A 9140-nucleotide genomic window follows, 5' to 3' on the forward strand; every position below is an offset into this window, starting at 1 on the left:
GGCATCACCGACTCCATGGACATGAGTTTGGGTGGACTCTGGGAGTTGGTGATGGACAGGGAGGCCTGGCGAGCTGCAGTCCATGGGGTCACAAAGGGTCAGACACGACTGAGCACTGAGCTGACTGACTGACCGATTATATGTATCACTACACACACACACACACACTTTTTCTGCACGTCACATTTTTTCTCAATATTGTGTTTAACAAGGCTTGTCCATTTTGATAAATGTAGCTTTAGCTCATTAACTTTTACTCCTGCGTTATTTTTTTGTTAAGACTATCCACTCTCCTGTTGGTAGGCACAGCTATTATTTTTAAAAAAACTGTTTATTTTGCCAAAGTTTGTCTCCAAAATAAATATGCCTAGCTGTGGAATTTCTGGGTTGTGGAGTGCAAATATCTTCAATTCCCCTAGATATTGACAAGTTGAAAGTAGTACCAGATTGCTGCATTTTTGGCAATGGAAGACTAGGTAGTTAGGACAAACTTTCCCACTACAATACCTGGAAAATATGGATTAACTTGCAAATTAAAAATTAAAAGCCTGAAGGTATTGGAGAGTTTTCAAGACAATGAAGAATTATAACTAAGATCCAGGAGAAGAAGGAAACACAAGGAGACAAGCTTAGCATTTAGACAGTTTTTTTCCCTGTAGGTGCTCCCTGGTTCTGGAGGAAGAGGCAGAAAAGCTGAAATTTTGACAAGTTCATAGAACTGCAGGGACAAAATTAAAGTTCAGAGACCATTAATAAGGGGGATTTATGAAACCACCAACACCAAGAGCAGTATCCATTTTTTCTATGATTCTTTTTTCTTTCTTCCCTCTTGTGGAGGAATTGATTGGGTTTTCTTCTCCACTGATTCTAAAAGGATATGCTTTAAGAGTAAGGGCAAACCAGAAATATTTTGTCCTTCAAAGGATAGAAGCCCAGTTTAAAACTTCTCCATCACTAATTAGATTAAGGAGCTCTGACATTGCTAGGTCTCCTAGCTAGCCTGTGTCAGAATCAAATATTACACCTAGTCACCAGTTTAGCTCTTTAATGTTTCCAGCACTCAATCAAAACCATGAATTCATGGAAACAAAATAGTATGTCTGAAAACAGAGACACAAAATGGTAATATGGTAATATGGAAACTTCCCACAGGACACCCAGATAATGGAGGTGTTAATATTAGACCTAGATTTTTAAAACGACTTGACTGATCTCTTTTATATCTTTATTTCTTTAGGTATTGTTTCTGTCTCACTCTTTGTCCTGTTCATCTAGGATTCCAATTACATGTGTTAGACATATTTGCAGTATCTCCTATGTCTTCTTTGAAAGTGAATGTGTTAGCCACTCAGATGTGTCCAACGCTTTCAAACCCATAGACTGTAGCCCACCAGGCTCCTCCATGCATGGAATTCTTGAACAATTATTATGTTCAAGAAAATAAAAGAAAAATTGAAAATTACATCAGAAAACCAGAAACTATAACAATGAATCAAATATAAATTCTAATACTGAAAAATAAAATAACTGAAATTTAAAATTCAATGGATAGAGTTAAAGCAAATAAGATATGAAAGTGAAAGTGTTAGTTGCTCAATGGTTTCTGACTCTTTGGGACCCCGTGGACTGTAGCCCACCAGGCTCCTCTGTCCATGAAATTCTCCAGGCAAGAACACTGGAGTAGGTTGCCAACTCTTTGTCCAGGAGAGCCTCCTGACCCAGGAATCGAACACAGGCCTCTGGCATTGCAGGCAGATTCTTTACTGTCTGAGCTACCAGGGAAGCCCTAAATCAGATATAGGTTATTAAATAATTTGTAAGTTGAAAGATACCTCAGAAGAAAAACTCTAGAATGATGCGTAAGAGACATGGGCATAGAGGAAAAGTATGGAAGACATGACTCAGATGGTCAAAATCTGCCTGCAATGCAGGAGACACAGGAGATGGGAGTTCGATCCCTGGGGCAGGAGGATCCCCTGGAGAAGGGCATGGCTACCTACTTCAGTATTCTTGCCCTGGAGAATCCCATGGACAGAGGAGCCTGGTGGGCTAGAGTCCATGGGGTTGCAAACAGTCGGACACAAGTGAACGAGTAACATTTTGACTTTCATGGAAGCCATATGAGATGCTGCAGAAATGTCTTACATACATGTCGTTGCAATCCAGATGAACAGGACAAAGAGAGACAGAAAAAAATACCTAAAGAAACAAAGATATAACAGTGATCAATCATATTTTGAAAGATTCAAAAAGCACTATGAACCTCCAAGCAAAGTAAATACAAAGAGAATCACACCTAGGCACATTATACAAACGATAGTGAGAGCCAAGGAGAAAATCTTAAAACTGGGGCAAGGGATTGGGGAAAGGCATTACCTTCAAAAGGACAAGAATAGCACTGACATCTGCCTTCCCAGCACAAACAGCAGAACCAGCAGACAGTAGCATGCTATCTGCAAAGTACTGGAGACAAAATTTGCCAACCTAGAATTCCCCAGCAAAAATACCTTTCAACGATAAATATGAAATAAAGGCATTTTCAGATTCAGTCCAGTTCAGTTCAGTTCAGTCGCTCAGTCGTGTCCGACTCTTTGCGACCCCATGAATCGCAGCCCCCCAGGCCTCCCTGTTTATCACCATCTCCCGGAGTTCACTCAGACTCACATCCATCGAGTCCCTGATGCCGTCCAGCCATCTCATCCTCGGTCGTCCCCTTCTCCTCCTGCCCCCAATCCCTCCCAGCATCAGAGTCTTTTCCAATGCGTCAACTCTTCTCATGAGGTGGCCAAAGGGAGAAATATATTTTCAAGCTGAGAAAATTCACCCCAGCAGTCCCCCCACAAAAGAAAATACTGAAAGGTATTCTTCAGAGAGAAGCTTAGAAATGTAGGGAGGAATGAAAAGATAACAGAAAGGCAAACGCAGAGATAAATGTAAAATGAACACCAACTGTATTAAAGCAATACTAACGGCTTATAGGGTGTGGAATAGATAGATAAATACAATAAACGAAAACTGTAACATATAAGTAGAAGTAAATGAAGATGAAGCGCTTGAAGGCCCTTGCATTATTCAGGAAGTGGAGTGGGTACTGCCCCTTTAAAAAAAAATTAGACTGTTAAAAAAATTAAAGATCCTTTTTGTTGGGAGTGGGGAGAACAAATTGGGAGACTGTAATTAACATATACACGTTAGTATATATAAAATTGATAACTAATAAGGACCTGCTAAGTTGCTGCTGCTAAGTCGCTTCACTCGTGTCTGACTCTGTGCGACCCCATAGACGGCAGCCCACCAGGCTCCCCCATCCCTGGGATTCTCTAGGCAAGAACACGGGAGTGGGTTGCCAATTCCTTCTCCAACGCATGAAAGTGAAAAGTGAAAGTGAAGTCGTTCAGTCGTGTCCAACTCTCAGCGACCCCATGGACTGCAGCCTACCAGGGTCCTCCATCCATACGATTTTCCAGGCAAGAGTACTGGAGTGGGGTGCCATCGCCTTCTCTGAATAAGGACCTACTGTCTATACATAGCACAGGGAACTTTACTCAATGCTCTGTAATGACCTATATGGGAAAAGAACCAAAAACTGTGGGTATATGTGTATGTATAACTAATTCACTTAGCAGAAATTAACACAATATTGTAAACCAACTATGCTCCAATAAAAATTAGTTCAAGGAATGAAAACAAAAGGAAGAAAGTAAAAAATATAAAAGAATTGACTAAGGAAATATAAAATAAACATAGAGTAATAATAATCCAATAACCCAAAAATCAATAATCCAATAAAAAAAGGATGCTTGTTGTAATCTCTGTGCAGCAGTTCTCAAAATGTGCTCCACCGACCCCTGGGAGTCCCAGAGGGGTCAATAAGGTCAACACTACTTTCATAGTAACAGTAAGGCATTATTTGATTCTTTGTACATCTGCACCAGTGGTGCAAAATTACGGCAGATGAAACTACAAACGCTGGTTGCATCAGTGCAAGTCATGGCCATGGCGAGAAAACACACAACTAGTCGTTACCAGCTTCACTGCCATGCACTTGCAGAAAAGAAACAGAAGGAGCTCGTTTCATCTGACTATCCTTGATGGAGCAGCATTCACAAACTCTATTTAATGAAGCAGAACACAGACGTAAAGCTGAGCTACTGCGTCTCAAAACAAGAAGTTACGACAAGGAAAAGCCCTTGAGCAATTAAGTCGTGAGGTGCACTAGCCACCTTTTAATCCAACACCATTTTCACTGGAAAGAACAACTGATAGACAAGCAATGATTATTCCAACTTGGATACTGGGTGGTCATCCTCTCAAAATTCAACAAAGTGACTCTGTCACCTTAAGGGAAACAACTTACAGTATGTGTTGCCGGTGATACAGCTTGGGTTTTCAAAGAAAACTTAGAATTTTGGAAAATTTGCATTGGCTATCTAGAGCTTAATGGCTTCCTGACAAGTAAAAATTTTCCTAAGGACTTCCTCAATGGTCCAGTGGTTAAGAATCTGCCTTCCAATGCAAGGGACATGGGTTTGATCCCTGGTCTAGGAAGATGTCACATGCCTCAGAGCAACTGAGTCTCAGCACCACAACTGCTGACCTCACGTACTGCGATTACGGAAGCCCTCACTCTGGAGCCAGAGAGCCGCAGGAGAAGCCAGCATCGCGAGAGCCCCTGGCCTGCAGCCAAGACCCAGTGCAGCCCACAGACACACGAATAAACAGATCTGTGTAAGAAAGACTTTTCCGATAAGATCAGCGATGATTATAAGCAAAAATAACTATCTCACCTTATATAACCAAATGTGTCAACAGTTGGAAAACCTACAGAATACAACAAAGTAATATTTTCCAAATGACTGACACACAGCGTTATATTTGGAAATTATGCATAAGAAGGATCTATTCAAGTTGTAAGAGAAACCAGTGGATTTTAAGAAACGGAATATGGGAAGCTTATTGATGTGGTTTCAGATTCCAAACTGTAAATAATATTTAAGAAACTTTCACTTGTTATGTTTTGATATAGAATCAAAGAAGAATATCTATAACATTCTGAAAAACCTGTTAAAATACTCCTTTTCTTTCCAACCACGTATTTAAAAGAGGCTAGATTTTCTTTGTGTATTTCATCCAAAGCAACATAGCACAAGAAATTGAATGCAGAAGGAGATATGACGTTATAGCTGTCTTCTATTAAGCCATACACTTTTTAAAAAGCCAAACTAGAAAGTAATTTCTATCTCCCCAATTTTTTGTTTCAGAAAAGAGAATTTTCATAAAATAAGTTGTTTCTATTTCCAGTATTAATTATTATAACTTCTAATAAATATTTTAATGTTTAATCATAATTCAATAAAATATCAATAGGTACATAAAATCACACTGGAGTTCTCAACAATTTTTAAGAGTGCCAAGGAATCCTAGGACCAAACACTTTGAGAATCATTATTCCAGGGTAACTATTAAAAAATAGAAAAAATGTATTAAAACTATTAAAAGAGGCTGGGAGGGAGAGATAATAATAATAAACTCAGTAAATCCAAGAGAAGGCAAGACAAAAGGAAAAATGATATAAATTACAATATCTATGTCAGTCATTACATTAAGTGTAAACGGACAAAGACTCGGACTGATCCAGTCATATGCTGTTTAGAAAATACACACTGAATATATCAGGTTACAGAAAGGATGAAAGTAAGAGAATAGAAAGATATCTCAATGCAAACACTAAGCAAGAGAAAACTGGTATAATTACATCAGTATTAGACTATGTACACTTCAGGGAAGAGATGTAACTAAACATAAAGAGAGGAATTTATGAAATGCAAGGTCAAGTTTATCAGAAAGATATCATAATTCTAAATGTGCACGCATCTAAACACATGGCCTTAGGACACACAAAGCAAAAACTGACAAAACCAAAAGGAAAAATAGACAAAACCGCTATCACAGTGAACGCTTTCAGCACATCTCTCAGTAACTGATAAAGCAAGTGAGCCAAAAACGTTAGCAAAGGTTTAGAAGTTTGGAATAACATAACTGATAAATTTGACTTAATTGACATTTGTAGAACACGGCACCCAACAACAGCTGAGGATACCGTTTAAACATTTACCAGAATTGACCAGATGCTGTTTCAACATATTTGAAAGCATTAAAATCCCACTGAGCAGGTCTTCTGACCAGATTGGAATTCAGCAAAGCATTAATAGTAAGTTTAAGTAGAATATTTGAGGAAGTTAAGAATTCTGGAGAATTAAGAGAAATGCTTCCAAGAAATATTCCAGGTCAAATAAAAAAAAAATCACAACAAAAATCAGAAAACATTTTAACTAACTGGTCACTACATTATATGAGGCTCAGACACCGTGTTGATAGGGAAATTGGTATAACCTTAAGTCCATCTAGTTAAGGCTATGCTTTTTCCAGTAGTCATGTATGGATGTGAGAGTTGGATGGTGAAAAAAGCGAGCACCAAAGAATTGATACTTTTGAACTTGGAGAAGACTCTTGAGGGTCCCTTGGACTGCAAGGAGATCCAACCAGTCCATTCTGAAGGAGATCAGTCCTGGGTGTTCCTTGGAAAGAATGATGCTAAAGCTGAAACTCCAGTACTTTGGCCACCTCATGTGAAGAGCTGACTCATTGGAAAAGACTCTGATGCTGGGAGGGATTGGGGGCAGGAGGAGAAGAGGACGACAGAGGATGAGACGGCTGGATGGCATCACGGACTCGATGGATGTGAGTCTGAGTGAACTCCAGGAGTTGGTGATGGACAGGGAGGCCTGGTGTGCTTCGATTCATAGGGTTGCAGAGTCGGACACGACTGAGCGACTGAAATGAACCGAACCGAACCAAGTATGTATGGGCTTCCCTGGTGGCTCAGTGGTAAAAGAAACCGCCTGCAGTGCAAGAGACCCAGGTTTGATCCCTGGGTTGGGAAGATCCCCTGGAAAAGGGAATGGCTCACTCTAGTATTCTTGCCTGGAGAATTCCATGGACAGAGGAGCATGGCGGGCTAAAATCCACAGGGTCACAAAGAGTCAGACACAACTGGAGCGACTGAGCATATCTTTCATTGAACAGAAGATTTTAAATTTTAAGGTGATCAAATATGTCAATGCTTCCTTTGGTTTTTATTTCAAGTTTGTTTCTAAAACTCTCTTCTATACCCCCAAACTCAGGAAAATATTCTACTCTGTTTTCTTCTCAATGTGTTAAAAGTTCTCTTTTCCTTTATAAGTCATAACCCACCTGAAAGTTATCTTGGGGACTGGATGAAGTACAAGCTGGAATCAAGATTGCCAGGAGAAATATCAATAACCTCAGATACATAGATGATACCACCTTTATGGCCAAAACTGAAGAGGAACTAAAGAGCCTGTTGATAAAAGTGAAAGAGAAGAGTGAAAAAGCTAGCTTAAAACTCAACTTCAAAAAACGAAGATCGTGGCATCTGGCCCCATCACTTCATGGCAAATAGATGGAGAAACAATGGAAACAGTGAGAGCCTTTATTTTCTTGGGCTCCAAAGTCACTGCAGATGGTGACTGCAGCCGCGTGAAATTAAAAGATGTTTGCAACTTGGAAGAAAAGCTATGACCAACCTAGAATGCATATTAAAAAGCAGAGACATTACTTTGCCAAAAAGGTTTTTCAAAAGTTTTATGAATTGGAAGACTATCTATTCTGGATACTAAACATCATGAGAAATGCTGGGCTGGAAAAAGCATAAGCTGGAATCAAGATTGTTGGGAGAAATATCAATAACCAGATATGCGGATGACACCACCCTTATGGCAGAAAGTGAAGAAGAACTAAAGAGCCTCTTGATGAAAGTGAAAGAGGAGAGTGAAAAAATTGGCTTAAAACTCAACCTTCAAGAAACGAAGATCATGGCATCTGGTCCCATCACCTCATAGCAAATAGATGGGGAAGCAATGAAAACAATGAGAAACTATTTTCTTGGGCTCCAAAATCACTGCAGATGGTGACTGTAGCCATGAAATTAAAAGGTGTTTGCATGTTGGAAGAAAAGCTATGACCAGCCTACTTCGGTTCAGTTCAGTCACTCAGTTGTGTCCAACTCTGCAACCCCATGAATCGCAGCACACCAGGCCTCCCTGTCCATCACCAACTCCTGGAGTTCACTCAGACTCACATCCATCGAGTCCGTGATGCCATCTAGCCATCTCATCCTCTGTCATCCCCTTCTCCTCCTGCCCCCCATCCCTCCCAGCATCAGAGTCTTTTCCAATGAGTCAACTCTTCACATGAGGTGGCTAAAGTACTGGAGTTTCAGCTTTAGCATCGTTCCTTCCAAAGAACACCCAGGGCTGATCTCCTTCAGAATGGACTGGTTGGATCTCCTTGCAGTCCAAGGGACCCTCAAGAGTCTTCTCCAACACCACAGTTCAAAAGCATCAATTCTTCGGCACTCAGCCTTCTTCACAGTCCAAGTCTCACATCCATACATGACCACAGGAAAAACCATAGCCTTGATTAGACGGACCTTAGTTGGCGAAATAATGTCTCTGCTTTTGACCAACCTAGACTGCATATCAAAAAAAAAGAGACATTACTTTGTCAACAAAGGTCCGTCTAGTTAAAGCTATAATTTTTCCAGTAGTCATATATGGATGTGAGAGTTGGACCATAAAGAAGGTTGAATGCCGAAGAATTGATGCTTTGAACTGTGGTGTTCGAGAAGACTCTTGAGAGTCCCTTGGACTACAAGGAGATCCAAACCGTCCGTTAAAGGAAATCAGTCCTGAATATTCATTGGAAGGACTGATCCTGAAGCTGAAGCTCCAATACTTTGGCCACCTGATGTGAAGAACTGAGTCATTGGAAAAGACCCTGATGCTGGGAAAGATTGAAGGCAGGAGGAGAAGGGGATGACAGAGGATGAGATGATTGTATGGCATCACTGACTAGATGGACATGAGTTTGAGCAAGCTCTGGGAGTCGGTGATGGACAGGGACGCCTGGCATGCTGCAGTCCATGGGGTCTCAAAGAGTTGGACACAACTGAGCGACTGCACTGAACTGTGAGGCTGCTTCTGTTTTTACAGCAGGTGACGCTGAGGTTCAGACTGGTGAACAGACTTCTCAAGTTGTAAATGTCAGAGCCTGGAAGC

The sequence above is a fragment of the Capra hircus genome, chromosome 21 (assembly GCF_001704415.2).
Source record: "Capra hircus breed San Clemente chromosome 21, ASM170441v1, whole genome shotgun sequence".
Lineage (NCBI taxonomy): Eukaryota > Metazoa > Chordata > Mammalia > Artiodactyla > Bovidae > Capra > Capra hircus.